General features: G+C 42.1%; 1 protein-coding gene and 1 non-coding gene across 26 annotated transcripts in view; one reads left to right on the forward strand and one right to left on the reverse strand.

Annotated features, from left to right (window-relative positions):
• Nucleotides 1-27,172, reverse strand: part of LOC143673947 (uncharacterized) — a 405,211-nt gene that overhangs the window by 365,066 nt on the left and 12,973 nt on the right. For 22 of the 25 annotated variants that reach the window (XR_013170773.1, XM_077149097.1, XM_077149104.1 and 19 more), the window contains one exon: nt 3,886-4,020. The gene's annotated coding sequence lies outside the window, so the exon portion shown is untranslated. The other 3 variants (XM_077149113.1, XM_077149101.1, XM_077149109.1) reach the window with 3 other exon arrangements.
• On the forward strand, nt 23,636-23,738 carry LOC143675331 (U6 spliceosomal RNA). Its single transcript, XR_013171559.1, has one exon. It is a non-coding gene; the product is annotated as a U6 spliceosomal RNA (small nuclear RNA).

The raw sequence follows: 27,172 nt of genomic DNA on the forward strand, positions 1-27,172 counted from the left end.
GAGAGCAGAGAGACAAACCCAAGACACAGGTGTTTGGAGATGCTAAGCTAAGACATGAAACCCAGAGTCTATCCTGGAGAAGCTAAATGAGGAGCCACAGATTCTTAGGGTGAAAGCCACTGAAAACAGGAACTTAGTGAACCATCTGAAACTAGAAGCTGGGAGAGAAGGACAGCACATGACATGATGTTCCTTCAAATGTGACAGAGAAAACCCAGATACTATAGGAGTTTTCTCAGAGTCAATCTATCTCTTTCTGGATGCCTTAATTTGGACATTTTCATGGCCTTAAGACAGTAAATTTGTAACTTAATAAATCCCCTCTGAAAACACGAGACCATTTCTGCTATATTGCATTCCAATAACTTTAGCAAACCAAAACATGCCTACATTTCATTTTCAAATATTTTATTCAGTATCTAAACTCCCCTCTGGGTAAGATGAGAATTTTTTTAATCCCCTTTTCTCCTCCCTATTGGAAGCTACATTCTTCCTTTTACAAATTGTCAAGGATGTTGAGATTTGTGCATGTCTTCACTTGTGTATTATAATCACAGTAATGTCTTACATGTGTCCATGAAAATCAGTAAGCAATCCCTGTATTATTATACCAAAGTAAATATTCTTCACCGCTGAGCCAAGCATCCCACTAGGAGAATATTCCCTTTCTTTAGATATTCTAGAAACAGAAGATGCCTAATATCAATGTCTTGATTTTAATTTAGCTTAAAATTAAAAGGTGCTCTTTTCTTATTCTGAAATTTTAGGGAAATGTCTCAGTTGAGTCACCAAAAATAAGGTTATGGTGTTGTTTCAATACAAATTTATAACATCTTATAAAAATATTCCTCCAGTCTGCATGCACTGAGCTTTTTTAAATAAGAAATGATTGCTGAATTTTAGCAATATCTTTTGATATATATATATCAAGATAACCATTCCTTCTTAAAACAATTATGCTAATAACATTAATATCAAACATGTTGCCCTATCCTTGAATATAATTTACTTAATTTACGAATGCTAAAGAACTATTTTCCTCTTGAATACTTAAACCTGGTTGCTTAAAATAAATCTACCTTTGTAAGGCTTTCATTTTAATGATATGCTATATTTATAAAAACAGTCTGTAAGTGTATTAGTTATATTTTGCTGCATAACAAATTACCATAAAAGTTCACATCTTAAATCAACAAAAATATCTTATTTCCCTCAACTTCTGAGGACTGGGAATTTAGGAGTGCCTTAGCTGACTGGATCCCTCAGGAGATTGCAGTCAAATTGTTGAGGCTGCTTTCTTCTGAAGACTGAACTTTGGAAGAAGAATGGGCTTCAAGCTCAGTCAAATGGTTGTTGTCATTGCATGGACCACTTTAAAGAGTTTTTTCCTACATGGCATCTTGTTTCCCCCTGAGTAAAAGATATAAAAAAGAGGAGAGAGACTGAAATAGAGAGACAGAAGAGAGCAAGAGAGAGAACCCACATTGGAAGCCTTAGTCCTTTATCACCTACTATCAAAGTGCCTGACCAACTTTGTATCGTATACTATTGATACATTTGGTTACACAAACCAGCCTTGGCAAAATGTGTAAGGACCCTATAAAAGAGTGTGAGTACTTGCAGGTGGAACTTGTGGGGGCTTATACTGGAGACTGGCTATTGTAGGAAGCAATGATTCTGTAACTATGCTTTGGAATTGTAAAAGGGAAGGAAATTTAGCCTTATCCTTCCTTCCTGGCCTTCCTCACTCCCTTCCTTCTTTCCTTCCCTTCTTCCATCCATCCTTCCTAGTGCTTTGTTAAACTAAAATTGCACACTTTTGCTTGATATAATTAAAATACATACTTTTATAATTTTTCCATGCACATTATTTTGAAACCTAGTAAGCCATTTGATTAGTAAACAGAATCAACAGGAAATATCTGAAAATAGAAAATTTCTAAAACTGTCTCATGTAACTGTGGGAATGCAGAGTCCAAAATCCGTAGGGCAGGCTGTGAAGCTGAGGACTCCGATGGAGGGTCTAGAAGAACTCCACAGGAGAGGCTCCCCAGCTGAAGCAGGAAGGGAGCCTGTCTCTTCTGAATCCTCCTTAAAAGGCTTCCAGTGATTAGATTAACCATCACTCATTGCAGGAGACATTTCTCTTGGCTAGTTACAAATGGAATCAGCTGTGGATGCAGCCGACGTGATTGTGACTGAATTCTAAGAAATGTCCTCATGGCAACAGACAGGCCAGCACTTGCCCAACCAAACAAACAAGTACCAGCACCTGGCCAAGTGGACACATGAACCTGACAGTGACAAACCCTATACCCTGACAATTCCATTCCTGGGAATTTATCAAAGGTACAGGAAAGCCAGGTCCACAGAGGGCTTTCCACAAGAATGGTCACAGCAGTATTGCTCATGACAGACAAAATTGGACACTACCATATTTCCATCAGCAGGAAAATGGATGGATTGCAGGATTCCCACGCCATGCTCAGCTGTAAAAATGAGTGAACTACTGATAAGGCAAAGACATGGAATAATCTCAAAAACATTCTGCAGAGTGAAAGAAACCAAACCTAAGTTTATTTTTTGCTGGATTTCCATTTTTCAAGTTCTAGCACAGGCAAAACCAATCAGAACTGAGCTGACTGGAGGAGAGAGAAGCCTCAAAACCAATGCACTCAGCTAAAGCTGCCGCCTGACATGGCATCTGCTCTCACCCAAAATGACAGGAAGCAGGGAGCCAAGAGAGCTGCACCGCTTGGTGTGTTCTGGTCACACAGCCTGCGGACTCTCGCCAGCCTACCAGGCCCCAAAGACCCCTGTTGGCCTCCTCCTTCCCAGACTTCCCCCTCAGGCTAGCCCTCCCTCCACCTCACCCCACTACTGGCTCCTAGGTGTCAGCACTGCCATGTAGCAGAAATTCACCCTGATATGCCCTACTCAGCCTCCACCCTCGACCCTCTGAGGTGCCTGGCAAGGCCAGCCAGAGCATCCCACCATGCACAGTGGGTGCACTGCCTCAGCCGTGGCCCTGGCTGCTACAGGTGTGCCACAAACTTATCTGTGGCCTTGCTGTCATCCCACCTGCACAGTTTCCACAGAGCACCACCTGCCTCAGCTCCAAGACACCATGGCCTGAGAGGGCTGTCCGGATGCTCCAAACCCAGCCCTGTGCCTTGACTGCTCTGCCCTGCATCTCTGGATAGGGTACCCTCCCCATCCCCAGCCAGTCACCACTGCTCTGCCAAGAGCCACAGTGGTCCAGGCCATGCCTTCACACCACCTGCCCCTCCACCTGCATCGTCCTCACCCGACACCCTGAGTTTCCAATAGTGTCTCCACTCTCACACCTATGCAAGGCCCACACTCACGAGCCACAACACCCAAGACAGCCTCTGGGGGCCTGGGGTGTGTGCAAGGAGGGGAGATGAAATGGGCCTCCAGAGAACCCCTCCGCCTGCTGCCCAAGAAAAGTGACCTTGCCCCATTGTGGAACAGGACTGCATGGGAAAAGCATGGGGAATGGGTCAAATGAGGTTGAGAAATGCCAGGATGACATCCCAGTTCTACCCCAGGGCTCTCACGGACCCACAGAAAGCCTGGCCTGCTTCCCCCTCCAACCTCGACCCCTGAAACCATAAGTCTGCGGAGGGCTGGACTGCAGGCAGATGCACTTGGATAGACAAGGGCCTGGGTCTCCACCACCTGAGGCTTTCTCCCCCTGGAGAGCAACCCCAAACACAGACACCCCCAAGCAAAAACACTGGCAGCTGGGAGATAAAACACCACATTGACCTTGGCCTCTCTGTGTGGCATCCCCACCGGTGCCTCCAGGGGCTCATCTACACTTTTGTTCTGCGTGCCTCACAGCCCTGGAGCAACACTTACCAGCAGAGGCTCTCCAGAACCAGCCACCAGCGCTCGGAGTTGCTGCCCAGAGGAGTAGGGAGGCATGAGTACGCAGCAGCTGTGAGAAGCAGCTCACCTGATAAAACTCCTGCAGCCGGTTCTTCTGCAGGCTTGCTGGATGGAAAGAAGAAAAAAGTGAAAAACCATTAGAAACAGAAAATGCCCGACAGCTGTGCACAGACCCACCTGTACAAACATCCTCCACAATGGGGTACCCCAACCTGGCAAAGGGCAGCCCCTGGACCTTGCACCCAACCTGTCACCCACCTTCCAGGCACAACTCAGGCACTTTGTCTCAGGGGCATGCCAGGGGCCCTGGGGAGGAGGATGTGGTGGGGGCAGGGGGGACCCCTGGAGGGTGGTTAAAAGGCACAGGGACACTTGGGGTTCACCATGCAGACCTTAGGGTGGGTCATTGCAAGGACCCTGGGGGAGAATGCAGTGGGGGACTAGGGGAGGGATGTCACACTGCTAACACATGCAGGCACATGGTGGAAACCCTGGGGGGATGGATACCACAGAGACACTGGGTCTGAACGCATGGGGACTGTGGAGGGTGGACACCACGGGGAACTGGGAGTGGATACCATGGGGGACCTGGGATGGACGCCATGGGATCCATGGAGGGTGGAGGTCACAGGGACCTGTGGTAGACTCTGTGGAGACCTGGAATGAAGGGATGGGGACCATGGAGTCTGGATGCTGTGGGGACCGTGGAGGGTGGACACCATGGGAACCATGAAGGGTGGATGCCATGGGGACCTGGCATGGATGGTGTGTGGACCTGGCAGCGGATACTGTAGGGACCTGGGGTGGGCACCATGGAAAACACAGACAACCTCTGTGTTTTGGGGACTGTGCAGGGTGGATGCCACAGGGACCTGGGGTGGATGCTGTGAGAACCGTGGAGGGTGGTAACCATGGGGACCTGAGCTCGACACCTTGAGGACCTGGGCTGGATGCTCTGGGGACTATGCATGGTGGACACTGCAGTTTCCTGGGGTGGACACCCTGGGAACCACAGAGGGTGGATGTCACAGAGACCTTGGCTCCGAACAAGGAGGATGCACCCACTGGAGAAGTGAGACATTCAGAGTCCTCGCCTGCCCACTGGCACAGTGGGGCCACCTTGGAGGGTGGCAGCAAGGACGTGGGGGAAGTAGTGTCATGCAGTGGGCACCTGTGTGAGTGTCTTTGGAGGCCCCGGGAGGCGACGAGGATGTGCTTTTCCACACGGCCCTGCCCTGGCCTGCCACCTCTGGAAAGCTGGAACCCCTGGCTCTGTGGTGCTTATAAAGCAGAAACTTCACACACACCACGAAGGGGATTGTTCAGAAGGGGGGGTGGCATTCACGGGGTCAGCAGTAAATGTCGGGGCTTTGAGGACAGAGAAGCCCCAGCCCTGCTGAAGGGATTTGGGCCTAGGGCACCTGGTCAGGACTGCCCAGGCAGTGACAACATGTGGCACCCTGCACAAGGGAGGACTGCCCTGCAGCTGGGGCAACTCAGCCTTGTCTGGTCCCTGTCACTCCACCCTGGGCCACAGGGCCACCCGCCAGTGCCCGCCATGGACTGCTGGCCCTGCCCAGGCCAAGAAGTTGGGAAGAAGACTCTGGGATGTGCAGGAGGAGACCTCAGGATGGGACCTTGGCACTAAAGCCCACTTGAGCACCAGCCCCAGGTGGGACAGGCTCCAAGTACCTGAGATGTGGGTGGGGCCTGGAGGCCCCCTCAGGACAGACCCACAGCCAGGAGCCAGCCAGCAGGTGTCACACCAGGAAGAAGGCCAGGAAGTGACCATCCATACATCTGGGAAGCCAGGGTAGCACCAAACTCAGTGCAGCCCACCCAGCATCAGCACCAGAAACAGCACTAGCACCTGCGCCTCCTTGCTCCTCTTCATTCACAGCTAAAACCAGCAGACACCATCAAAAGATAAACTACACAACTGAAAAGGGGCACGGGATATGAACACACTCAAAAGCCCACGAAGAGATGCTCAGCTCACCAGTCACTAGGGAAACACAACCCAGACCACAAGAGACCACCTCATACCACTCAGATGCCCATAACCATCAAGAGTTAACCTTTAAATAAACAATGACAACACCAGGGAAACCCCAGATACTGTGTCAACACGAGGGACACCCAAGTCAGTAGGCTAAGCCCTTGGTCCTGAGGCTTACTCTTGCTTATGTAGGGAGCACAGAAGCTTAGCCTACCTATAGGCATGCCTACGAGTTACTTCTGGAGGACCTCTTTTGTTGCTCAGATGTGGCCTCACCCTCTTGAAGCCCAACTCTGCAAGTGAAATCATTGTCCTCCCCCTAAGTGGGACCTGACATCCAGGGGTGAAAGTCTCCCTGGCAACGTCGGAAGTGACTCCAGGGATGAGCCTGGCCCTGGCACCGTGGGATCAACAATGTCTTCCAGACAAAAATGGGGAAAAGAAGTGTTAACAAATAAGGTATCAGTGGCTGAGAGTTCAAATAGAATTGAGAGGCTCCTCTGGAGGTCACTCTCATGCATGCTGCGTTTACACATTGCCACCTATCATACCTTGCCAAACCCCAACCAAAACCGTTCCTGCCAATCCTAAACAACATCTCGGGCAACACATAAAAATAGACAAAGGTTCCATGCACTAGGGTAACTTTCAGTAACCTACAACCTCCACGTGAGTCCCTGGACCAGAGAAATACAGAGGGCGCAGCCCTTCCAGAACATCAACTCGTTCCTTCCATCCCCATACCCCATACCCCATATTATCGACAGTCCCTTCCAACAGTGAAACAGTTAAAAAGGGCATAGCCCTAAAGAGTGGGAGGAAGACCAAAGATGGAGATTGAGTTATACAGAGAAGGTAGGGTTTAACAAAGGAGTATGGCTGCAGAATCATTGAACTGATGTCCCTTTTAGTCTCCAGTATCTCAAGCAGTTAGAAGTAAAAACCTCAAATTGTGGAATTGTAACCCACACCAAAAACTGAAAGCTGTTCTACTAATGTGCCTTGAAACTTGCTGCTCTTTTCTATGTCACATTTCTCAACAACAACAACGAAAAAGCAATGACAAGCCCTGGCAAAGATGAGAGAACTGGAACCGCGCGCAGCTGCTGCCGGGACCTGTGCGGCAACTCTGGAAAGCAGTAAACAACTCGCCTGCGCCACCACCCCACTCCCAGTGTGCGTGCTCCGAGAGCTGGAAAGCCGCCGAGAACACCTGCACGTGGTGAGCACTGCAACTCCCTCCACAAGGACCGCACAGCGGGGGCCACGTGGGCGCCCACCACGGAAGACCCACACACAAACGGGACCAGCCATAGGACCGGGCGCTGTCGCACCACCAAAGGAGCAAAGGCCTGACGCGCGGGAGAGAAGCGGACACGGAACGAGGGACGCGGTCAGCTCCAAGTACTGAAGCGTCCAGAGTAGGGACATCCTAGAGACAGGGGCAGACTGTGGTCGCCAGGCCTGGGGGTGACACGGGGTGACTGCGGGGTGACAAAGTGTTCTAAAGTAGATTAATGCAATGGTGGCGCCAGTTTGTAAAGACGCTAAACAACATCGCGGTATAGGCTTTAAACAGGCGCTTTTATGGTATGTAAACTGCATCTCAGTTAAAGGTAGGTATAAAAGAAATTTAAGATATGAATTTGCACAGCATTTAAGTAAAACGGGTTAAAAAAAAGGATGAAGCAAAGGGAAGGGCGGGTAAGTTTGGGGTCCGGGCTCCAGACTCCAGGGTCGTGTTCCCGGGGCGGTATTCAGAGACCGGTTTTCGGTATTCGAGGGGGCCACGGGTTCTAGGCCGGGCCAGGGGCCCAGAGTTGGGGCTGTGAAGCGGCACTCGGGGACAGAATTCGGGGTTCAGAGCTCGGGGGCCCTGCGGCCCGCGCCCCCCACCTCTCGCCCGCCATCCGACAGCGGCGGGCACTCACGTGTTCCAAGGCGAGTCCATGTTGGCGGTGACCACCAGGACCGCGGCGCCCCGACGGCCGCTCAGCCCGCCTCGGCTCTTTGGCGCTGCCCAGCAGGTCTCGGAGGCAGCCGCGGGCATCAGCCGCGCCTGGGGGCGCCCTGCAGCCATCGCGGTGGGCGGAGGGCCGGGGCTCGCGCAGCCGGTGCGGAGCCTTTAGATTCCCGCCGGGATACTTCTGGCAGTCGTGGCCGCCGCCTCCTGCTGAGTGCAAGTCCTGCCCCTCGGAAGGCGGGGGTCGTCCTGGGTGCTCTGGTGTCTGTTAGTCGGAACCCTTCGCTGGCCCTGCCCCGTCCCGCCCCACAAGGCGAAGAGACGCCCTTAAAGGGGACGTGTGCGGCGGGCGCCGGAGGCCGGCGAACTGGTCTGCAGCCCTGATTCCTGCTTGTGAGACTCCGGGGAGCAGAGGACCAGGCCATGCGGTCAGTTTGGCGCAGGGGGCAGAACCTCTTGGTCTCCGCGCCGGGGAGTGGGGGGGGGGGCGGTGGGGAAGCCCGCGGGGGGCTCGACCTGACTGACACGCGAGCACCGAGGGGCGGGGCGGGACTTGCACTCAGCAGGAGGCAGCTGCGGCTTCCACTGCGAGAAGTGTCCCGGCGCGGAGACCAACAGGTTCTGCCCCCATTTAAGGCTCGCTGGCTGCAGTTTTGTCCGCTGCCCCGCGCAGTCTCTCGCCTCGGCAGGCCCTCAGCGTGAGGTGCAGTCCCACCGGGTGGTCCGCGCGGAGCAGTTAGGCTCGGGAAGGGAAACGGTTAGGGAAAGTTCTAACCGTCAGCGCCGCCGCCGCCTCGGGCTGAGTGTAAGTCCAGCCCCGCCCCTCGGAAGGTGGGGGTCGTCCTGGGCGTTCGCGTGTCAGTCAAATCGAAGCCCCCGCGGGCCGTTCCCCACCGCCACCCGGCGCGGAGACCAAGAGGTTCTGCGCCCTGCGACAAACTGACCTCACGGCCTGGTCCTCTGCTCCCCGGAGTCTCACAAGCAGGAATCCGGGCTGCAGAGCAGCTCGCCGGCCTCAAGCGCCCGTCGACGCGGCCCCTTTAAGGGAATCTCCTCGCCGTGTGGGGCGGGACGAGGCAGGGCCCGCGAGGGGTTCGGACCGACAGACACGGGAGCAACCAGGACGGCCCCCGCCTTCCGAGGGGGGGACTTGCACTCAGCAGGAGGCGGCGGCCACGACTGCCAGAAGTTACCCGGCAGGAATCCAAAGGCTCCGCACCGGCTCCGCCGGCCCCGGCCCTCAACCCACCGCGATGTACCGCGGGGCCGCCCCCAGGCGCGGCTGATGCCCGCGGCTGCCTCTGAGACCTGCTGGGCAGTGCCGAAGAGCCTTGGCGGGCCGAGCGGCCGTCGGGGGCGCCATGGTGCTGCTGGTCACCGCACCATGGGATCAACAATTCCATCCTGACCAAAAGGGGGAAAAGAAGTATAACTAATAAAGTATCAGTGGCAGAGAGAGTTCAAATAGAGTCAAAAGGCTACTCTGGAGGTTGTTGTTCTTATGCAAGCATCAGTTAGACATTGCTACCTACCATAAACTGCCAAATCCCAACCAGGACCATTCCAGCCAATCCTAAAGAACATTTAGGGCAATATATAAGACTCCACAAGGGTTCCATTAAGTAGAGCAACTTTCCAGAAATCTACAACCTCCAGATGGGTCCTTGAACCAGATAAGTCCTAAAACCTAGAGGACTTAGTCTCTACAGAACATTAAATAGTTTCATCTCCTTATCCCATATTAGTGACCTACTGAAATAAAAAAGTTAGAATGGCCATAGCCCAAACACACCTAAAAAGCGGGATGGAAAGATCAAAAGTGATGGTGGAGTTATACAGAAAAGACAGAATTAACAATGAATATGAATGCTGAATCATTAAACTGGTATCTCTTTTAGTCTCCAGCATCTTAGAGCAACTAGGGGTGAAAATCTAAAATTGTGGAACTGTAACCATGTCAAACTCTGAAAGATGTTCTACAACTAATTGTGGTACTGTGCTTTGAAATTTCTTGCTTTTTGGTATAAATGTTATTTTTCACAAAAAAAAGAAAGAAAAAACAATCATGATGATAAAAAATATTTAAGCCTTCAAGCTTCCTATATTCTGGAGCAGCTAGAAGGAAAACTGTGAGAGGATTGTATGACAGCCTATGGCAAACTCTGGGATCTGTCCTGTAACTATGTGTTGAAGAGTGCTTTTTAAACTATTGTTTTTTATTTCTTTGCTTTGTATATATGTTATACTATACAATAAAAAAGTAAATAAAAACAAAAACAAACAAACAAAAAGACATGCTTAGTCTTAAAAAGGCAGCAAAGGATTAAAAGAAGAATAAATAATAAGAGGAACAGAAATGGTAAGATGTGACCCAATTATATCAGCAATTCATTAAAGTAAATGAAATAAATACTTCTAGTAGATGGCAAAGATTGTCAATTTGGATAATCAACAAGATAAATTATATACTACTTAAATATAAGGATACAGATATGTTAAAAGTAGAAAGATGTAAAAACGTAAACCATGAATAAAAAAGAAAGCTAGTGTAACAAAACCCAACTGACACAGTTAACACTGAACCAATAAACAATGCCAAGAATAAATCTTACGCAGAATTAGATCAATCCATCAGGAAGATACAATCTTTATCTGATGGCTATTTGCATGAAATTGTCTTACACTTTCTCTCCTGCCTCCTGTTTGCATTGGAGTCACTGTGATGGACCAGAAATGGAATTATTTTTAAACTCCTTCCTTTCAGAATAGAATAAAAAATTTCAAGGTCAAGCTGGAAAAAATATGTTTCTTCTTTTCATGAAAAAAATTAATCTGTCATTTTTTAAAAGTAAAATAACCAGAGTTCCAACAAGATGGCAGAATAGGATAGATCAAGTTCAACACTGTTCCAAGGAACAGCTAGAGAAGGGGCAGGAGAGTGACCGAGATGGCAATTTCAGGGTATAAGTGACCTGGGTGAGTCTTCTGCACCACATAGAGTGGCCCTAGTTGCAATACTGAACAACTTAGAAGCATAGAACCAGAGACCATCCAGCTGGTGCAAGCAGCCTAATGCAGAAGCCCAGAACCCTCAGGAGTGCACAGACAGACAGTGACTAGGAAGTAAGCCAAGCCACATTTCTTGAAAGCACTAAGCTCACCAGCACAGCCTATGACCTGTGACTCACTCTTCACATCATGTTCCTGAACCCATCACCCACACCACCTCCCTGCACTCCAAGTGCCCCCACCCTGCCAAACCCTTATGCACATACCCACCCCACAACCCCACCCCAAGCATGCACATGTCTAACCCAGCACAACCCACCTCTCCTGCAAAACTGCAGTCTCACGTGCCTTCCCAAGCCCTACCTCCCAGTCACTGACCCCTGCAGATCATCACAAGCATGTAAAGGCTGCAGGTACTTACCTCCATATCCAAGCTCCAACTGCCCCCAGTTTTTATAATTTTTTATAAATTATAAAAAAAAATTATATTTTTTATAAATATAAAAATAAATATAAAAATAATATATAAATTATAAAATATATAAATATAATAGAGTCATGCAACCTCACCCCACCACCATTTTCCTTTACACACTGCACATCAGTTTATGGCCTGCCAAGATCTCCACATGCTCATAGACCCAAGTCATGGCCCTCAGCCCTGGGCAAGTGCTGACCTCCACAGGCTGGCCACATGCACCTCCAACCCATGTAAGTGCAATGCTGACCCTCTGCCCTGAGCTCTGTGCATGTGTACAAAGGGTTGAATCCTAGACCAGCACACACCAGGGCCCTGCCTGCCAGACACATGCATCTTCATAGCCACATACCCCCTCCACTGGGTGCCCCACACTCACAGGCACCAGTGTAGCATCACTAATCTGTACCCATACATGTGTAGCAATACAACACTACACTGTTGTGCCATGCCCTATACCCAACATCCTGCTCCATATCTATCCCCAAAATACAATGCTTTATACTACTAAAGGACATCAACTTCCAAAGTGAAACAATCAAGATATTTACATGCCATGAAGATAGCATGTATCAGATCACTAAGCATATCATGATGCAGATAGATATATAGCCCAGTTCAATGACCAAATTAATACACCAGAGGAGAAACAGACATTGGAACAACTATTCAAAGATGTTCACATAACTCTACTAAATGAAATAAATGGGATGGCTAGTGACATGAAGGAGATCAAGAAGACACTGGTAGAGCATAAAGAGGAATTTGAAAGAATAAATAGAAAAATCATAGCTATCACAGAGAATAAAGATGATGCGGACAAATAAAAAACATACTAGAGACACACAACAGCAGATTTGAAGAGGCAGAAGAAAGACTAAGTGAACCAGAAGACTGGACAACTGATTTCACACACTCAAAACAGGAAATGGCATAAAAGATGGAAAAAAATTGAATTGGATCCCAGGGAAATGATGGACAAAACAAAGTATAAAAATATAAGAATCATTGGTGATCCAGAAGGAGAAGAGAAGAATAAGGGCTAGGAAGGTTAGTTGAGGACAAAATAGGGGAAAACTTCCTAATCCTTAAAAAGAACATAATTATGCAAGTCAAAGAAGCTCAATGAACTCCAAATAGAATAAAATCAAACAGGCCTTTCTTAACACACATAGTAATCAGTCTGTCAAATGTTGAAGAGAAGCAGAAAATCCTGAAAGAAGTAGGAGAGAAACAATCTACTACAAACAAGGGTAACCACAAAAGACTGAGTTCAGGCTACTCAACCGGCACTATGGAGGTGAGAAGGCAGTGGTATATATATATATACATAATAAGATCTTGAAAGAGAAAGACTTCCAGCCAAAAATTCTGTACCAAGCCAAACTGTCCTTCAAAACTGGGGGAGAGATTAAAATTTTCACAGACAAACAAATACTAAGAGAATTTATGAAAAGAGGCTGACTCTACAAAACACTAAATGGAATTTAGCCAGTTGAAAACAGAAAGACAGGAGAGGGAGGTCTGGAGGAAGGCACAGACTTGAAGAGTACCAGTAAGGGTAATTCAAAGAATAAAAAGAGGGAAAAGAATATATAGTTAGGACAAATAAAATCCAAAAGATAAGATGGTGGATTCAAGAAATGCCTTTTCAGTAACAGTTTTAATGTTAAGAGACTAAACTTACCAAATGAAGATATAGAGGGGCAGAATGTATTAGGAAATATAATCCAGCTATATGCTGCTTAGAAGAGATTCATCTTAGACACAAGGACACAAATAGATTGAAAGTGAAAAGATAGGAAAAGATGCTTCACACAAGTTATAACCAAAAGAAAGCAGGAGTAGCTATATAGACTTTAACTGTAAAGGCATCATAAGAGAAAAAAAAGACACAATATATTAATAAAAGGGACAATCCACCAAGAAGAAATAACAATCATATATGTTTATGCTCCCAATCAAGGAAATCTAAAGTACAAGAGAGACATTAGCAAAACTGAAGCGAACAATAGATGTTTCAAAAATAATAATAGGAGACTTCAATACATGATTCTCCTGTATAGATACAATAACAAGATAGAATATCAACAAGGAAATAGAGAAGGTAAAAACTTGATAAGTGAATTAGACCTAACAGATATAATTAGGTCATTATACAACAAAACACCAGAATATACACTCTTCTAGTGCTCATGTAACATTCTCCAGGATAGATCGCATGCTGGGGTACAAAACTGGTCTTTATAAATTTAAAATCATTGAAATTATTCAAATCATTTATTTGAACAGAATGGAATTAAGTTGCATATCAATAACCACCAAAGAACAAGAACTTTCCACAAACATGTGGAGATTAAATAACACATTCTTAAACAAACAGTGGGTCAAAGAAGAAATTGCTGGAGAATTCAGTAACTATATGGAGATGAAAGAAAATGAGGATATAACATATCAGAACTTATGGGATGTGGCAAAGGTTGTGCTGAGAGGGAAATTTATTGCCCTAAATGCCTATATTAAAAAATAAGAAAGACCAAAATCAAGGTTTTAATTGTTCACCTGGAGGAACTTAAGAAAGAACAGCAAACTAACAGCATTCAAATAGAAAAAGAGAAGTAACAAAGATTAGAGTTAAATGAATAGGAGAATAAAAGAACAATAGAGAGAATAAATAAAACTAAAAGCTGATGCTTTGAGAAAATCAATAAAATTGATGGACCAAAGGCAAGACTGACAAAGAAAAAAGAGAGAGGATGCAAATAAACAAAATCCAAAATGAGAAGGGGTGCATTACCACAGACCTTGAAGAAATGAAAGAAAATATAAGAGTACACAATGAACAACTACATGTCAACAAACTAGACAATTTAGGTGAAATTGGAAATTCCTGGAAACACACAAACAAGCTACACTGATTCAGGAAGAAATAGAAGAGCTCTACAAAACATACACAAGTGAAAAAATTCAATCAGTTATCAAAAATCTTCCTACAAAGAAAAGCCCAGGGCCTAATGGCTTCACAGGGGAATTTTATTAAACATTCCAAAAAGAAATAATAACACTCTTGTTCAAACTTTTCCAAAAAATTGAAGGAAAAGGAAAACTACCTACCTCATTTTATGAAGCTAATATCATTTTAACACCAAAAACTGGGTAAAGATGCTATAAGAAAGAAAAACTACAGGCCAATCTCCCTAATGAACATAGATGCAAAACTTCTCAACAAAATGCTAGCAAATCGGATGCAACAACACATTAAAAGAATTATACACCACAACCAAGTGGAGTTTATACCAGGAGAGCAAGGATGGTTTAACACAAGAAAATCAATTAATGTAGTACAGCACTTTAAAAAATCAAAAGGAAAAATTACATGGTCATCTTGGTTGATGCTGAAAAAAGCATTTGACAAAATTCAACCTCCTTTTCTGATAAAAACATTCCAAAAAACAGGAATCAACTGTAACCTCCTAAGTATTATAAACAGCATATATGTAAAACTGATAGCCAACATTATACTCAATTCAGAAAGACTGAAATCTTTCCCCCTAAGATTAGGATGAAACAAGGATCCTCTATGGCACCAGTATTATTCAACATTGTGTAGAAGTTCCAGCTAGAGCAATCAGGCATTACAAAGAAATAAATGGCATCCAAATTGAAAAGGAAGAAGTAAAACTTTCATTATTCAGATGACATGATACTATACTTGGAAAATACTGAGAAATCTACAACAAAGTTACTTGAGCTAATAACATATTCAGCAATGTGGAGGGATATAAAATTAATGTGGAAAAATCAGTAATATTTCTATACACAAGCAATGACCTAACTGAGGAGACAGTTGAGAAAAAAATTCCATTCAAAATAGCAACTAGAAGAATCAAATACTTAGGAATGAACCTAACTAGGGATGCAAAGTACTTGGACAAAGAAAACTGCATAACTTCGCTAAAAGAAATCAAATATAATCTAAATAACTGGAAAGAAATTCCCTGCTCATGGATAGGAAGGTTATAGTTAGATATCAATTGCACCCAAATTGATCTACAGATTCAATGCTGTATCAAAGCAAATTCCAACAACTTACTATGAAGACATGACAAAACTAGTATCAAATTAATTTGGAAGGGAAAGAGAGCCCAAATAGCTAAAATCATCCTAAGAATGAATAATGAACTGGGAGGATTAGTGCTTCTTAACTTTAAAACTTACTATAAAGCCACAGTGGTCAAAACAGCGTGGTACTGGCACCAAGATAGATGTATTCACCAATGAAATCAAATTGAAAGCATGGAAATAGATAACAAAATCTATGGTCAACTGATTTTTGACAAGGCCCTCAAATCCACCAAACTGGAAGAAAATAGTCTTTTCAATAAATGGGCATGGGAGAACTGGAAATGAATAGCCAAAAGAATGAAACAGGACACCTACATTACACCTTATATGAAAATTAACTCAAAGTGGATCAAACACCAAAATATAAGAACTAGCACCATAAAGCTTCTAGAAAAAAATGTAGGGAAACATCTTTAAGACCTTGTAATAGGAGACAGCTTCCTAAGCTTTACATCCAAAGCATATGCAACAAAGAAAAAATAGATAAATGGGAACTCCTCAAAATCAAATGCTTCTACATCTCAAAAGACTTTGTCAAAAAGGTGAATAGGCAGCCCAATCAATCAGAGAAAATATTTGGAAATCACACATCAGACAAAGGTTTAATATCCTATATACATAAAGAAATCATACAATGCAACAACAAAGGAACATGCAATCCACTTATAAAATGAGTTAAAGATATGAATAGACATTTTTCTGCAGAGCAAATACAGATGACCCAAAAGCACTTGAAGAGATACTCATTTACATTAGCTATAAGCAAAATACAGAGCAAGACTACAAGGAGATACCACCTCACATATACAAGAATGGCTGCTATTAAACAAACAGGAAACTATAAATGTTGGAAAGGATGTGGAGAAACTGTGACACTTATGCACTACTGGTGGGAATGTAAGGTACAGCTGCTATGGAAGATGGTTTGACAGTTCCTTAGGAAGCTAAAAATCAAGTTGCCTAAGACCCAGCAATAGCACTACTTGGTATATACCCAGAAGAGCTGAAACTAGTGGCATAAACACACATTTGCACACCAATGTTGATGGCAGCATTATTCACAATCACCAAAAGGTGGAAACAATCCAAATGTCCATCAACAGATGAGTGGACTAACAAAATGTGGTATATACATGCATTGGAATGTTATGCAGCAGTAAAACAAAATGAATTCCTGAAGTAAATGACAAGATGGATGAACATTGAGGACATAAGGCTGAGTGAAATTAGCCTGACACAAAAGGATACAAACTCTATGACTCCACTTTTGTGACCATGATAAAGGTCAAATTAGAGGCTTATAATACAGATTATAGAGGACTTAGCGATAAATAGAAGCTAGGGATGGAAGAACCATTAGTTAATGAGGTTGAACTCAAATGTAAGGGAACAGATAGACATGAAGGCAGTTCTCTAGTGGGTCTATAAGCAATATCATCATATTGAAGATGAACAAGATTGAAAGGGGTTGTATAGACCTATGTGTCCCACTGATTAACACTAGAAACATAAATAAGTTCTTGCAAGAACTACTTTAAAGGTATGATTCATGTACAAAGAGTGTTCAAGTCCAGGGTACAGGGGGAAAACCACTATTGCATACTATGGGCTATGTTTAACAAGAAAACATCAGCAGTACCGCAGCAACATCAGGGACAAATACAGGGGGGAAGGACAAGAGTTAAGGGGAGATTTAGTGTTCCTATTTGGTGAGGATGCATTTATTGGTTATCTTTCTCTTGGGATCAGTGAAATTATCTAAAATTGAGAGTGTTGATGGAATGCAGACTTTGGGTATTATACATGATGCATAATGAATGCAGGTGGCTGAAGTATGCACTGACTGAGAAATAGATTGGCAAACAATGGTATATACAAATGATAGAATATTGTGCTGCTACAAAAAAGAATGAAGTCATGGGGCATGCAATGATGTGAATGAACCTGTGGGACATTTGGTGAGGCAAAATGAGCCAGAAATGAAAGAACAATTATTGGATGGTTTCCTTTAGAAAATGCTTATAAGAAAACAGGGGCCTGGATTGTCCAATCAGGTCAGAATTATAGTAATTTGGAACACAGATGTAAGGAAGACGTTGTCTACATTTTAGACAAATGTCTAAATGCTTTGAGAAGAAAGGAAGAAAAGTTTATTTCATCTGGAACCTAAATTTTATGTAGCACATAATCTAACTCAATCTGTCTGGACAGCTCATTTGAACTATTGAAACACAGGGAGCCCAGAATAAGAATGAGGGCCTTTAATGCTGTATAGCTCAGTGCAATGCCTGGATATGTCTAGGATATATTAAGCAAATAATAAAAAACTATTGGCTAGGTTTCATGAGGTATGGGACAAAAAAATTTAACTATTAAACTTTACCATCAGGGAATCCCCTGATATTGTGTCAAACATTAGGAACACCCAAATCATTAGGACAGGCCCTTGATCTTGAGGCGTACACTTGTGAAGCTTATGAAGGTAGCAGAGAAGCTTAGCTTACTTATCAGTATTCCCCATGAGTTACTTCTGGAGGACCACCTTTGTTGATCAGATGTGGTCTCAGTCTCTCTAAACCCATCTTTGTCAGTGAAATTTTATTGCTCTCTACCCTATGTGGGACATGACTTCCAGGGGTGAAAGTCTCCAGGGCAGTGTGGGAGATGACTCGCAGGGAAGAGTTTGGCCCTAGATTCAACAATTCCATCCTGACCAAAAAGGGGAGTAGAAGTTTAGCAAATAAAGTATCAGTGGATGAGAGAGTTCAAATAGAGTCAAGAGGCTACTCTGTAGGTCACCCTTTTGCAAGCTTCAGTTAGACATTGCTACCTATCATAACTTGCTAAACCCCAACCAAAACCATTCCAGCCAATCCTAAAGAACTAGGGCAAAATATAAGATTATACAAAAGTCCCATGCAGTAGAGTAACTTTCCAGAAACCTACAACACCCAGATGGTTCCTGGACCTGATAAGCCCTGAAATCTGGAGGGCCCAGACTCTCCAGAACATCAGCTAGTTCCATCTCCCTATCCCATATTACTGACATCCCCTTCCAACATGAAAATGTTAGAATGGCCATAGCCCAAATATGCCTAAAGAGTGGGATAGGAAGAGCAAAGGAGTTATACAGAGAAAGTAGGGTTTAACAAATGAATATGAGTGTTGAAGCATTAACTTGATATTTCTTTTGTTCTCCAGTATCTTAGAGCAGATAGAAGAAAAAACTGAAATTGTCAAATTATAACCCAAACTCTGAAATCTGTTCTACAACTAATTGTTGTGCTGTGCTTTGAAAGTTATTGTTTTTTGTACATATTCTTTCACCAAAAGAAAAAAAATTGATTTTGATGATTAAAAAAATTCCCTCTATCCCCCTATATTCTGGAACAGCTAGAAGGAAAAACCAGAGATGATGATATGGTAGCTAATGGCAAACTCTGGGAAAGAAGGTTGGGCGGGCCACAGTGGCTCAGCAGGCAGGAATGCTTGCGTGTGATGCCAGAGGACCCAGGTTCAATTCCCGGTGCCTGCCCATGTAAAAAAAAAAAAAGTGAATATAATGGCAAACTCTGGGATCTGTTCTATAACTATTTGTTGAAAAGTGCTTTGAAAACTATTGCATTTTTCTTTCTTTTCTGTGTATATATGCTATATTATACAAAACCAAAAATTACAGTAAAAGTGTCATTATAAAGTGTTGTTAAAGAATAAGATATTAAAACTAGGAAAAAAGACATCAAACAGTTTAAAGATTATGAAGATCGATTTTAAACAAATGTATATTTGTAAATATTTTTATTGACAAATCTTTACACACATACAGTCCATAGATGATATACAACCACTGGCTCTCAGTATCATCACATAGTTGTATATTCATCACCATGATCATTTTTTAGAATATTTACATCATTCCAGAAAAAGATACAAAATCAAAAAAGAAAAAGCTCATGCATACCATACTCCTTACCCCACCTTTTCACTGAACACTAGTATTTCCATCTATCCAATTCATTTTATTCCTTATCCCCACTATTATTTATGTTTTTACCTATATATCTCTGCTCATCTGTCCATACCCTCAATAAAAGGAGCATCAGATAAAAGGTTTTCACAATCACACTGTAACATTGTATAAGTTATATCTTTATACAATTGTTTTCAAGAATAAGATGTATGGGTGCTTCAGTGTTAGAATGCTCACCTTCCATGCGGCAGACCCGGGTTTGATTCCCAGACCATGCACTCCCCCCAAAATAAAAGAATGAAGGCCACTGGAACACAGCTTAACAATCTTAGGCATTTCTGTCCAGCCATTCCAATAGTTAAAGAGCATAATTTAACATAAAATAATGTATTTTACATATCTATTATTCCAATAAATTGAGGCAAAATTAACCCAAAGAAAATAATTTGGTAATAAATGTTTTGATAAGTTTAATGAATTTTTTACATTGCTGTGCAGTGACAACTAAAATTTTTGCTCTCCAATTTTTAAAAGTCATATGAAGTTTAAAACACAGCCAAAAAATATGGTGTGTGTGTTGGTTTGAAAAGATGTATGTACCCTAGAAAAGCCATGTTTTAATCCAAAATCTATCTTGTAGGAGCAATGGTTTCTTCCAATCCCTACTCAGCACTATATATTGGAAACTTGAATAGGTTATCTCCATGGAGATTTGACTCAATCACTTGTAAGTATTAAACTTGATTAGAGGAGACATATCTCCCCCCATTCTAGTAGGTCTTGATTAGTTTATTGGAATCCTTTGAAAGCATAAGCCTTTTGGAGAAACTTCAGAATGACACAGCCACAAGAAGCAGAGTCCACCAGCCAGCCACCTTTGGAGATGAAGGAGATGAAGGAGAAGGCCCCTGGGGTAGCTTCATGAAGCAAGAGGTCTTTTTTAAGGCATATTAATGATATCATGCTATCTGTACACATTGTTTTCCAATTTTTAAACTACACACATTATTTAACTTTTTATTTTGAAATAATTTCAAACTTACAGTACAGTTGCAAAAATAATACAAAACCAGATACAGAGTTCCAACATAAACTACCAGCTTTTAATATTTTTGCCACACTTGCTTTGTCTCTCTCTCTAAACATTTGAGTGTAGACAATACATCATGTCCTTGAATACTTAATAATTCCATATATATACATTTTCTAAGAACAAGGCAATATATACACTGTTTTGCAATCTCCTTTTTTTTTCTTTCACTTTAGAATAGCTCCTGGGAAGCTTAGACTACCTATAGGCATGCCTAAGAGTTAATTCTGGAGAATCTCTTTTGTTGCTCAGATGTGCCTCAGTCTCTCTAAGCCCAACTCTGCAAGTGAAGTGATTGCCATCCCCCCTACATGGGATATGACATCCAGAGGTGATTGTCTCCCTGGCAACATGGGAGATGGCTCACAGGGATGAATCCATACCTGGCATCATGGGATCAACAATTCCATCCTGACCAAAACAGCGGAAAGAAATATAATTAAGAAAGTATCAGTGGCAGAGAAAATTCAAATGGAGTCGAGAAGCTACTCTGTGGGTTGCTCTTATGCAAGCTTCAGTTAGACCTTGCTACCTATCATAACCTTCCAATGCCCAACCAGGACCATTCCAGCCAATCCTAAAGAACAACAGGGCAACATATAAGATTTCACAAGGGTTCCAGGCACTAGAGTAACTTCCCAGAAACCTACAACTTCTCGATGGGTCCCTGGTCCAGATAAGTCCTGAAACCTATCCCAGCCTCTCTAGAACATCAGATAGTTCCATCTCCCTACCCAATATTAGTGACAGACCCTTCCAATATTAGAAATTTAGAATGGCCATAGCCCAAACAACCCTAAAGAGAGGGATAGGAAGGTCAAAGGTGATGATGGAGTTATACAGAGAAGACAGGATTTAACAAATGAATATGAATGTTGAATCTTTAAATTGATATCTCTTTTAGTCTCCAGTATTTTAGGGCAGCTAGAAGCAAAAACCTAAAATTGTGAAATTGTAATCCATGTCAAACTCTGAAATATGTTCTACAACTAATTGTGTTGCTGTGCTTTGAAGTTTATAGCTCTTTTTTATATATGTTATTTTTCACAAAAAAGAAAGAAAAAAGTCAATTGTGATGATAAAAAAATATTTAAGCCCTCCAACCTCCTATATTCTGGAGCAGCTGGAAGGAAAAATATGAGAAGATCATATGGTAGCCCATGACAAACTCTGGGATCTGTCCTGTAACTACTTGTTGAAGAGTGCTTTGAAAACTATTGCTTTTTTATTTCTTTGCTTTGTATATATGTTATACTGTACAATAAAAAAGTTAAATAAATAAAATGGAAAAATCATAATGTAATGAAAATGTTTGAAATCTAGCTGCTCATAACAATATTAATCTTCAAACATAATGTTGACTTAAAGAAGCAAGTCACAAAATAATGCATGGGCTATTTTCATTTATTATAAATTTAGAAACCAGGAAAACAACTATTTTGATTATGGATGCTAATATAGGTGGAAAAATATGAACATAAGAAAAAACAGGCTAGTGGTGACTTTAGGGAGGAGGAAAGGGGTATGAATGGGAAGGGCAACAGAGAGAGCGTTTGGGATACTGGTGCTCTTCCTTTTGTTGACCTGGAATGGGGGTCATATGGATATTTGCTTTGCAATTATGAACTAAACTGTAAATATATTCTTTTGTATCCTTCAGTACGTATGATACAGCTCACAATTATGAAAATATAAGAGAATATCAAGGGATTTTATTTATGTTGAGGTTTTTAAAAAGAAATTATGACCTAGAAACTATAAAACAAAAAATCAATACATTTGACTATGCATAAAAATTCTGTACAGTTGTATCAGTAAATAAACAATTAAAAGCAATCTTGGAAAAAGAAAAGAATAGCTCCTGGGAAAGAATAAAGTCATGAGATGTACCAAAACATGGAAAAACCTTGAAATTTCTCATATTTCATTATGCTCAATGAAATATGAGAAAGCACATAAGGACAAATATGGTATATATCACTTATAAGAGTTTATTAGGAATAATATATTTGCAGAGATAGAAAGTAGACTGGAAGTTGCCAGGGATGGAGAGGTGGAATGTTTTTCTGGAAAAAAAATTAAGAGGGGGAGGGAAGAAAGAAAGAAAAGGAAGGAAGGAAGAAAAAGGAAGGAAGGAAGGAAGGAAGAAAGGATAAAGAAAGAGAAAAAGGAAAACTTGGGGATAGTTTCATATTCGTGCATGTAAATCTGCATTATTCTTTTTCATGAATCTGCATAACTCCATTGCATTGATGTTCCATGAATGATTTAACCAATCTCCAATAGATGAATGCATATCATTTTTTCTTTTGCTATTTTAAGCAACATGGTAGTGAGTATTCATTTCTTGAACAAAAGTCATAAAGATCCACTATATAAATTCATGTAGGTAAAAATTGTTGGATCAAAGAAAATGTTCAATTTCAATTTTTACCCAAACTGCCAAACTCCCTGGGAATTTCCAAGACACAGTATAGGAGCAGTTGTTCTGCCAATTAGGCTGCTTGGATTTGGCCATTGAATTAGTCATTTAATAGTCATATGAGTTAAGGTAAATTACTCAATATCCCTGTGCCTCAGTTTTCCTCATAATAAAATGGGGAAAAAGAGAAGTTCTTTCTTCACACATTTATGAGGATTAAATGAGAATACATGTGAGACGGCACAACATTTGAGCCAAATACAAGTCCTTGGTAACTCTGACACAAAACATAAAATGAAAAGTCAGAACATGAGAGATAGGTACTGAGAAAATGGTGGGTGGATGAGATAATCCCATCTTGGTTTGGGCCTCTCCTTCTGTGAGGCACTGATAGTTCCCAATGGCCCTATATTTGGGCTATAGATGCAAGCCACACAGGAGAAGCCTGTGTAGCTATAGGGCATGTTATCCCTAGCAAATTCACCAGGACCAATGCTACTTTCATGAAGTCATGTCCTTATCTTTGTTTCAGATTCAATATCAATAGCTAACACAGAGTAAGAATGTATGTGGTTCCTACAATAGAGCCTCCAAAGGAGTGATGTGCTAACTGTGAGATTTCATGCTGAGAACAGGTATGGAAGGCTTACCTGGGGAAACTGATGCTAAGAGAAGTTAAATTAAAGTCACAAGTGGAGATACAGAGAAGATTGAAGTGGCCCCTGCACAAAGATGATGCAGAAATTCATGAAGCATTATGTATTTTTACAAGAGACAGCAGAAATGTTTTGAGCTCATCTCTTTGAGAGCCTCTCTTTACATGCTGTCCACATCACCCTTTTCCCAAAGGATTGCAACTGACCAGAAGGATCTAAGGCAATGAAGTGGGACATGGCTGAGCTCCCGCAGCCAGTGCTTCTATAAGCCTTTCCTGCTGACCTGAAGAGAAAGTGTTGCTTCTGTTTTTGGAGGAAAAACACCTAGCTTCTCATTGCTGGAGTTAGAATTTCTCTGAAGGAACTTTCTTTCTTGATCCTTAGTCCCTTGTTGTCTTGCCTTCCCTCTGTTCTTTTGAAAAGGTTGCAATTGTTTTTAAATTCATGCATGGTCATGATGGCTAAGGCTTTTTTTAATGCTAAATAAAAAGTAATGCTAAATAAAAATATTTTTCTATGAAGTAATGACCAGATGACTTGAATCTCTGACAGTTAAACTTCTTCATATTATAAGGACCAGATGATCTCATTTTTATTAAGGGAAATTTTTCTTACATTGTGAAAATGACTTGTTAGTGAATATGATAGTACAATTTCAAGGATGATACCAGAGAAAATTCCTGCAGCTGTGACCAGATCCATGGAATCTGGAGTCTAAGTGCTGTCTGGAATTAGCTGTCTCTGGGCAGTCTGTGCTTGTTACCATGCTGCTTTTCTGTTTAAAAAAAAAAGATTGAAGATTGCATGGCTTTCTTCTGCAACAGAAGTAAAATATGAAACAATCAATGCAATTCCAAAGACCTCTGATTTGTTTTCATATAAGAGAGTCAAGGTTGACTTCAGCTCACAATTTATTCATATGATATTTTAATGAATTTGAAGACATCAAATTTGCTGGTTAATGGAGAAAAAGACATTTACTTGTTGTTAGAGAGCTTTTTGTACTGCTTACAGTTTTTACTATGTGTACATTTCATTTTATTTAAATCATAGGACAAAAATTTAAGAGATAACTACTTCACTCAGTTGCATGGAAGGGTTCAACATGTCTAGCATGCAAATCTCCTCCAGATTAATCTCATTTTATGGTGGCATCAAGTTATTAAGTGGACTGTGCCTGTCAACAAATTCATAGCTTTTCTCAAACTTAATTGGGGTTGAAATAGAAAATATTTAAGGTTTGATGCTCTAGTTCTTCCTGGTAAATGCCAAGCAAAGTGTTCAGAAATTCTAACCCACAGAATTTAACATTTTATTTTTAGTTGTAAATCAAGATGTATAATAATTCACATTTTTGAATTTTTAAAAAACTCTTTCTGGAAAGATAAGAGAAATACTTTAATGAAAAACATTAAAACAAACTATTAGAGCATACAGAGATTATACCTTTTTAGTATGTGCTAACATTAAATTCTATATGTGTATATTATGTTGTCAATTTAAAACAGAAAATTGAGGAATGTTTGTGCCTCCAGTGGAGTGAATATGAGCAGATAAAAGCTTTGCCTTGTTGCAACTACAAGCAGTTTAAAAGATTTCCAGAGAAATGAGAAGACACGAAAAGATTTTAGATTTTGTGCATGGTAAAAATGATTAGTGATAGGGGAGTACTACTTATAATGTGTCAGTTAACTGAATTCAGAGACAAATTCTATTGTTGAATAAACAAATTTTGGCCCTTTAGAGAAACCTATTTGTTCTGGTTTGCTAGCTGCCAGAATGCAACACACCAAAGATGGATTAGCTTTTAATAAAAGGGGATTTATTTTGTTAGTTCTTCAGAGGAAAGGCAGCTAACTTTCCACTGAGGTTCTTTCTTATGTGGAAGGCACAGGATGGTCTCTGCTGGCCTTCTCTCCAGGCCCCTGGGTTCCAACAACTTTCCCCAGGGTGACTTCTTTCTGCATCTCTAAAGGCCTGGGCTGAGCTGCGTGTGCTGAGATGAGGAATGCTGAGCTGCTTAGGCTGTGCTACATTGTGTTCTCTCATTTAAGCACCAGCCAATTAAGTCAAACCTCATTCATTGCAGCAGGCACGCCTCCTATCCAACTGCAGATGTAATTAGCAACAGATGAGGTTCATGTACCATTGGCTCAAGTCCTACAGCAACAGAACTAGGTGCCTTCACCTGGCCAAGTTGACAACTGAATCCAACTACCACACTATTGTTCCACATTAATTCATGTTCATGCAGATGTTAAAGTATTTCTGTCCCTGGAATATATCAAAACAGAAAAGTCACAAGAGGAAATGATGGAGATAGAATTTGAATATAGGAGAGAATGCCAACTTTCTACTGGGCAAAACTGTCTCCAGCTATCCCTTGGTAGGTGGCCAGGGGAATGGGTTGGCCCCTCAAAGAAATGATGGTGATGGTGACTGCAATAATCCTCTAACTAGATCTATTGATAACAATGGAATAGTTGCTGTGTTAAGCCCTTTATATGGACTGTTTTATTTGACTTTGACAACAACCCTATAATTGATGTCATTATAGGCCAGGTACTCTTCTAAGCACTTTTCACATTCAGATTCATTCCACCCTCATCAGAACCTCATGGGGTAGGTACTAACAATATCCCCATTTTACAGATGATGAACTGAAGGATAGAAAGGTTAGCTAACTTACAAAAAGCTAATGTGGAGGAGGTGTAATGGTGATTCAGAGGCAGAATTCTTGCCTGCCACATTCCAGAGACCTGGGTTCAATTCCTGATGCCTGCCCTTGCAAAATAATAAATAAATAAATAAGAAAAAACATTAAAAAGTCATTGTACAGTGGTTCGCAGTTCTACCCTAGACATTCTGTTTCTTGAATTTAAACTTCTGGTGTAGGAAGTTGACTTCATCACACTCCTCAGTCCATGGTACACTCTCATCGTTGGTCTCTGCAAGGTTCCTCTCTTGTTCTCTCTCTCTCTCTGTCATTTATCCTATTTTATATATGTCCCTCTTTCCTGCTTTTCTCAAAAGAACCCATTCTAATTCCTTATTTAATGGATATATTTTTGCTTGTAAAAATTGTCATAAAACTTGTGCTTTTATGTTCTGTGCAGTTTCTTACCAATTCTTCCAAGGACAGCAAAGGCTTTTGTTCTTTACCATTATGTAAGATTCCTGCTGCTACAGACTTTTCTAAAATTCTTGAAAATACTAGAAAAGTGAACTCACATATTGCTTTCCCTACTGATGAGCATGGAGCCAGCATGTAGGTCTGAGTGTGAAAATCAAAGTACTCTTGGCTTCAATTTTCAACTAATATGCTTGTGCTAATACAGATAAAATATATCTTGAAAGGTCAGCAAGATGAAATAATAAGCTAGAGACTAATGAATGTCCAAGTGTTTCTTGGAGGCCTGGACCCCACTAATTTCCATGAACTCTGTTTACCCCAGAGCACCTCCCAAAATAACAAACCATGTAAACATGGAGGGCTTGCCATGAAGCATGGCTTTAGGACAAGGCTAGGGATAGCCTCCCACTTC

The sequence above is a fragment of the Tamandua tetradactyla genome, chromosome 2 (assembly GCF_023851605.1).
Source record: "Tamandua tetradactyla isolate mTamTet1 chromosome 2, mTamTet1.pri, whole genome shotgun sequence".
Taxonomy (NCBI): domain Eukaryota; kingdom Metazoa; phylum Chordata; class Mammalia; order Pilosa; family Myrmecophagidae; genus Tamandua; species Tamandua tetradactyla.